Source organism: Brachyhypopomus gauderio, chromosome 6 (assembly GCF_052324685.1).
Source record: "Brachyhypopomus gauderio isolate BG-103 chromosome 6, BGAUD_0.2, whole genome shotgun sequence".
Taxonomy (NCBI): domain Eukaryota; kingdom Metazoa; phylum Chordata; class Actinopteri; order Gymnotiformes; family Hypopomidae; genus Brachyhypopomus; species Brachyhypopomus gauderio.
The window spans coordinates 2,515,135-2,521,665 of NC_135216.1; positions in this window are offsets into that span (position 1 = coordinate 2,515,135).

Sequence of the window (6,531 nt, forward strand, 5' to 3'; positions counted from 1 at the left end):
AAGGATGAATTTAGTTAGAGTGTAGTGGAGGTAAAGAGAGTAAGTGACAGGGTGATCTGTGTTAAGTTAGAGATTGATGGGGTGATGATGAATGTCATCAGTGCTTATGCTCCTCAGGTAGGTTGTGATGTGGAGGAGAAAGAAGAATTCTAGAGAGAGTTAGATGAAGTTTTGCAGGTTCCTAAAGAAGAGAGAGTGGTTATTGGAGCAGATTTAAATGGACATGTTGGTGGAGGGAACAGTGGTGATGAGGAGGTGTTGGGTAGATATGGTGTTAAAGAAAGGACTATGGAAGGACAAATGTTGGTAGATTTTGCTAAAAGGATAAAGATGGCTGTAGTTAACACTAAGAAAAAGGAAGAGCACAGGGTAACATATAAGAGTGGGGGAAGATGCACACAGGTCGACTATATCCTCTGTAGGAGACAAAACCTGAAAGGTTATGGGTGCTACACTGCTGGATGTCTAAATGGTGCTCAGAAAACAGAGTGGGTTATATAGATAATTGGACAAGTTTTGAGGGCAGGCCTGGCCTTTTGAAGCGAGACAGCATTCACCCCTCTTGGGAGGGTGCTGCTCTCATTTCCTGTAGCATATCTGCTAGGATTAATAGTGGTAGTGTAGGAGTAGTTAATGGGGATTGACAAACCAGAGCCGAGGCCAAACAGCAGACACACAGGCTAAACCGACTGTCTGCGAGCTGCAGAGAGACGTCATCTAGGTCACACCGGATTTAAACTGTGTATGTTCCTCGAGTACCAAAAAATTATTTTAGAAAAATTTGTAGACTAAATTTAATCAATGATAAATTCAACAATTACGTTCCCTCAGAGAGTAGTTTAAATCTGAAACTAGGACTGCTAAATATTAGATCCCTGTCATCTACAGCATTGCTTGTTAATGAAATGATTACTGATCATAATCTATGCATGCGTTGCTTGACGGACCCGGCCAGATGACTATATGGCCCTAAACAAAGCTTCTCCCTCTAGCTATATATATTTCCATAACCCCCGTCCAAATGGTCAAGGAGGTGGTGTTGCCACAATATATGACTCCGATCAGCCCCGTCGACAGGGGGGGACAACCAGGTCTGTTGTCTCGGGCCCCAGGGCCAGGGGGGCCCATCAAAGAGCCCAGCAATTTATTTTTTATTTAAATAATCTTGAAATCTTTCATTAATATAAAATTCTGTACTCAAAATAAGCTCAATGGCTAAAATATATATGTTTTTTACCTATCTGCATATTTTCCATTAAGTGCATACACCCCCGCCTCCCACTGAAAAATGGTTTGATCCAGCGACCATAACCGGCTGGTACCCGCCCAACAGCGGGAAATACAGTGGTGGATAGTTAAAGTAAATACAGAAATCTGGAGCACAGAAAAGAAAGGAAAAACATTTACCTGACGAATTTTAAAGTTGCATTGTGTTCCAGGTTTGAAAAGTGCTGGAATTTAGGTTAAAGTACTTGAAAATGCTTGAAATTGTAACTACTTCGTTTCACAACAAATATCTGTCTGACTGAACAGTTCTCTTGTATTATGTTAACAAATATGAGCCTCTTGTCATTGCAGGACGAAACACAAGAGAACGTGAAGAAGTTAATATTGGGCGTTTTTAAAATAAACAACCATTAAATAATGTGATTAAAAGCGAATTATTTCGAATCATTTCGAGTATATGTATAAATATTTAACTTAATTAGTTTAACGTGCTGGAAAATATTGAAATTGACCTTTAAAGTGACGTACAAGTGCTTGAATTCCACCTTTAAAAGGTGCATGAACCCTGCAAACATGACTTTGTTAATTGCGCTGAAGCGCGGTGCGCGCAAAATTACAAAAGTTGAGAGGTGCACAACCTCACGAATCGACAGCGCGTGAGGCCCTCGCGCATGGGCGGAGCCACTGTGATTACGTCATTTTTGCCTCGCAAACCCTCACGCCACTCGCAACACGTCAAGTATAAACCAGTCAGCTGTCAGAAACAGCTTTTTTTTTTTTTTTAATGTGTGGCTATATTATATACTATATGACCTAACTCAAGGATTGTCTGCTACAGAGAAAATTCAAATGACGTGCGGTGGGGGGGGGGGCACATGAAACTGGGCCCCAGCAAGACTGTCAACGGGCCTGACTCCGATATAGGCATTTCTCAAAAATTCAGCTTCAAGTTTAATTCCTTTGAACATCTCATATGTAAACAGTGTTTTACTGCCCCCCTGGTTCATACTCTGAGTTCTTACAGGAGTTTTCAGACTTCCTGTCTCATGTAGTGCTATCAGCCAATAAGGTTGGTGATTTTAACATACATTTTGAAAATCTATGTGACTCTTTTAGCATAAACTTTCAAGTAATTCTTGATTCAATGGGTGTCACTCAGAATGTGGTGGGTCCTATGCATAATTGTAGTCATACTTTAGACTTGGTCTTGTCATTTGGTATTGACATATCCAGTTTAGCAATTCTTCCTCAGAGTGAGGCTGTTTCTGACCACAGCCTCATAACGTAAGAGTTGTGTTTGAATGACGGTATTCATCGGCCGCCCCGCTACCAAATTAAACGAACTATAACACCCAGTACCATAGCCGCGCTGACTGATATTTTACCGGGTCTGACATTGATCCACCTGTAGCTCCAGAAGGACTTGAGCGTTTTACCGAGCACATCAAGACTTCTCTTAGGAGCAGGTAACCAAGACGATGACCTTCTGGGAGAATTTGTTTGGGCGCCAATGCAGATAAGAAGAATGAAGAATTTAGCAAGGAGCTCGTCCTTGGGAATTTGAGCACACGAACTCCTCTTAAAGTCGGCTGTCTCCCAACTGATCCAACTTCGCACGTAGAGCATTGATTCCATCCACGATCGTCTCCAAGCTTTTTCCAACAGTCACAGTCTGTGTTCCAACAGCTCTACCCACCGCATCAATCATATGGGGCACTTGACATGGACGCTCAATAGCTGACTCCACTCTATCAACTTTCCGATACTCCAGGGCAATGCCTAATCCAATCAGCAGAGCCATCGCGATCAATGTTCCAAATAAGTACACGTCCTCAACATCTTCCAGGGAGAGAGGCGCAAGACACAAACAACGCCAGGTCCCCCACGAGTCATGCACATATCCAGATGAGAACGTACCATCCGGGCATGTGGGTTCTCCCGCACCATGACTCCTCGTGTCAATTGTGAAATAGTCCTTTTAACCCATAGTGTCAATTGCGAAAAGAGAAATAGTGTCAATTGCGTTGAGAGACCACCTGATCAAATCCATTTTCTTGTTAAAATTCGAAGACACAGAATCTAAGATGAGCAGGGCAGGAGGGAGGGAGTGCAGGAGCAGAGATAAAGTGCGACCGCCTCTCTTGAAAGCCAGAAGAAGAATGCATAGCAATGTAGAAACTTTGCTTACTATAATTAACTATTCTCTGAGCCTGGGCTACATTCCCAGTTCATTTAAACTTGCAGTCATCAAGCCGCTTGTTGTAGTATAGCCGAACGGCGTTTGCAAAAACTGAAAAACAGACCCGGAAGTTCCACCATACCATATTTATTTTAGTCCACGTGCAGAGTGCCTTGGCATTCCACCAACAGTAATAATAAAGAATGCACAAAAAACAAAACCAAAAACAAAAAAAACAAATTAACCTAACTAATCAAACTCAATTGATACATTACAACCAGGCCCTCACGCCTCTGCATTCCCAGCCAGCCCCCCCTCTTCTCAGAGTTCTGCTCTTAAACATTTAATCTTGGGTTACACCACTGACCGGCACGCCCGCAGGGAAGGTTTAAAACGCACAGGCTACAATTACCTTTCCTATTTTATATTAAATCAAACATTTTAATATATATGCAATAGTTGACTATGAGTGTAAAACATTTTATCATCAGACATTCAAGTTGGAATGACCTTTTAAAACTAGACCCCTCAAAGCAGGTTCTCTCTCCCCCCGGCTCAAACATCCGAAATGGCATGGTCCACTTGCCACACAACCTCCTCCAAAACTACAAAACCCCACAAACCCCTGGGCTCAGGTCCTTTGACCTGCCAGAGACTGCCAACATGGTATGACCAACAGGTAAGCCGAACCATTTTCCTAAACACACTATAAACAGTCAAAAATACATGGAATGATTGTTATAATGTACACCATCAGTTGGCCACCCTGAATGGTGCAAAATAATCCCAGCAGTTTATTGTGTTTCAGAGTTCTGACAAGGTCCAACTGCAGTCCTGTGGGTCTGCAGTCCTGTGGGTTTCAATAAAAAGAGTCTTTAAAACTGAGGTTGTCTTGTGGTTCATTCTTCAAACAGTGAAACATGGAACGGATGTGAGCTCCGTTACACCGCTAAATAAAAAACCTGGTCTTAACCCCCAGGAACTGTCCAAATATAGGCCAATCTCTAATCTGTTGTTCATATTCCAAATTTTAGAGTAAGTAGTTTCTTCACAGCTCTCTTCCTTCTTACAGACAGAACATGTCAGAGTTATTTCAGTCTGGATTTAGACCCCATCACAGCACTGAAACGGCATTTACTAAAGTACTGAACAATCTCTTAATATCCTCTGATAAAGGACACATTTCTTTACTCATACTGCTAGACCTCATTGCTGCTTTTGACACCATTGATCATAATATTCTACTAAATAGGCTGGAGACACTCATTGGCATAAGAGGTCAAGCACTCTCCTGGTTCAGGTCCTACCTGACAGATCGTTACCAATTTGTACTAGTAAATAACGAATGCTCAGAGCATTCTAAGGTAAAGTATGGTGTCCTACAAGGATCTGTACTGGGCCCCATATTATTCTCATTATATATGCTACCACTGGGCACTATCATTCGTAGGCATGGTATTAGCTTCCATTGCTACGCAGATGATACTCAGTTGAATATATCTTCTAATCTGGATGATATCACTACAACTCTCAAGATTGAGAACTGCGTCTAGGATAGGGATGCCCATAACGTCGATCGCGAAGGAAGTGTGGGTCGATCGCGAAGGAAGTGTGGGTAGATCGCATGACATTAAAAAGTAATGGATGAATGACAGGCTATAGTCCATCTGCACTGATGGTTGTATTTTGATTGACATACATGGTAGCCAATCTGACTACTAGGGTTATGACACACGCACTGTTTAATCCCTGAGATGAGATTTTTCCTAGCTTTACTCCTCTTATTAGCCTCTCTATTCCTCTGGGTACACTGCTCTTTAGCACTGTGATCTCTAAGCATTTTCTTCATTGTTTCTATATCTTTCCTTCCCTTTTCACTATATCAGCATTATTAGTGAGAGAGGGAGTGACCTAGGGCGTGTGTGTGTGTGTGTTTGTGTGTGTTGGGGTGAGCATGTCCCTTGGCTCACTGTGAAATCAGTATTTTTAATCCTAAAGAAACTTTTTCCAGCAAATTATTATTTTGTTTTATGAAAGTTTAATTGGCAGGTGATGTGAGATGTGAACCAATGTACAGTGATACTTCAGGACAAAAATAAAGCCTGAGTTAAAAGACAAAAGACTGAAATAACCTATTCACTGATCCTTAACTCTGCTTGCAATTACATGCAAGGTCCAGCTGCCTTACCTTGAAGGTGCTTCAAAAGTAAACGGAGTAAGTGTACTCTGACAATGTGAATGTAGGAATGAAATAACAAAAACAAGTGTTGACACAAAATCTCTTAATTTATTATGTAATTAGTAATTCCTGCATATGTATTTGTGGGGCTGGACCACGGATCTATTATACTTCAGCGGAATTGCTTGTGGCGCCAAACCAGGTACTTTACAGTGATTTAAGCTAACCGTTGCCTCTAATGTCAGCCTCAGCTAAGCTAAGCCAGTTGGTGCTGTTCAATTCTAGGTGCAGTGATGGAGCTGTAAAAAAGACAATGCAGTCTACAAGAAGCAGATATATATTAGCCTACCATGCACCTCTTGGTTCGTTTAAGTGTAAGTTGATACGTCGAGTAAACCCAATCAGTAGCATAAAGTAATTTTTTGGAATGTTTGCAGCAGAACTCACAGGTGTGAATGAACTCCTTGACGACAGCATTTATTTGTGTCCAACTAAACAAACATAAGTAAATAATTAATATTCAATAATTGAAATTTTAGTGAAACACTGGGAAATTTGGTGTGCGTCGTTTCCGACAAAATACTCTAGCCTACCGTTTGCATGCTAGAAAGTATATGCTATAATGTTTTACAGTGTCAGGTGTTTTCTGATATCTTGATAGCTCAAAACCGGCATTTGTGTTTGCTGTGTTACGGGCGTATACCAGGCGGATATTGCATTGAATGTTTTATTCAGGTGTCATTATATATTCATGACCACATTCTGCTTTAACAGAATCTCAATCTATTCTCAGTTTTTGCCTTTTTGGTTTGGGCTTTTCAAATATAAAGGCTAGTCTTGAAATTAAGGAAGCATCACAGAAAAACACAAACCGTAGTCACACACTACGGGCAGCATGCGCTTAGAATGGCGCGAGGCTGTTCGTTGCCATGGAAACGGGATGCGG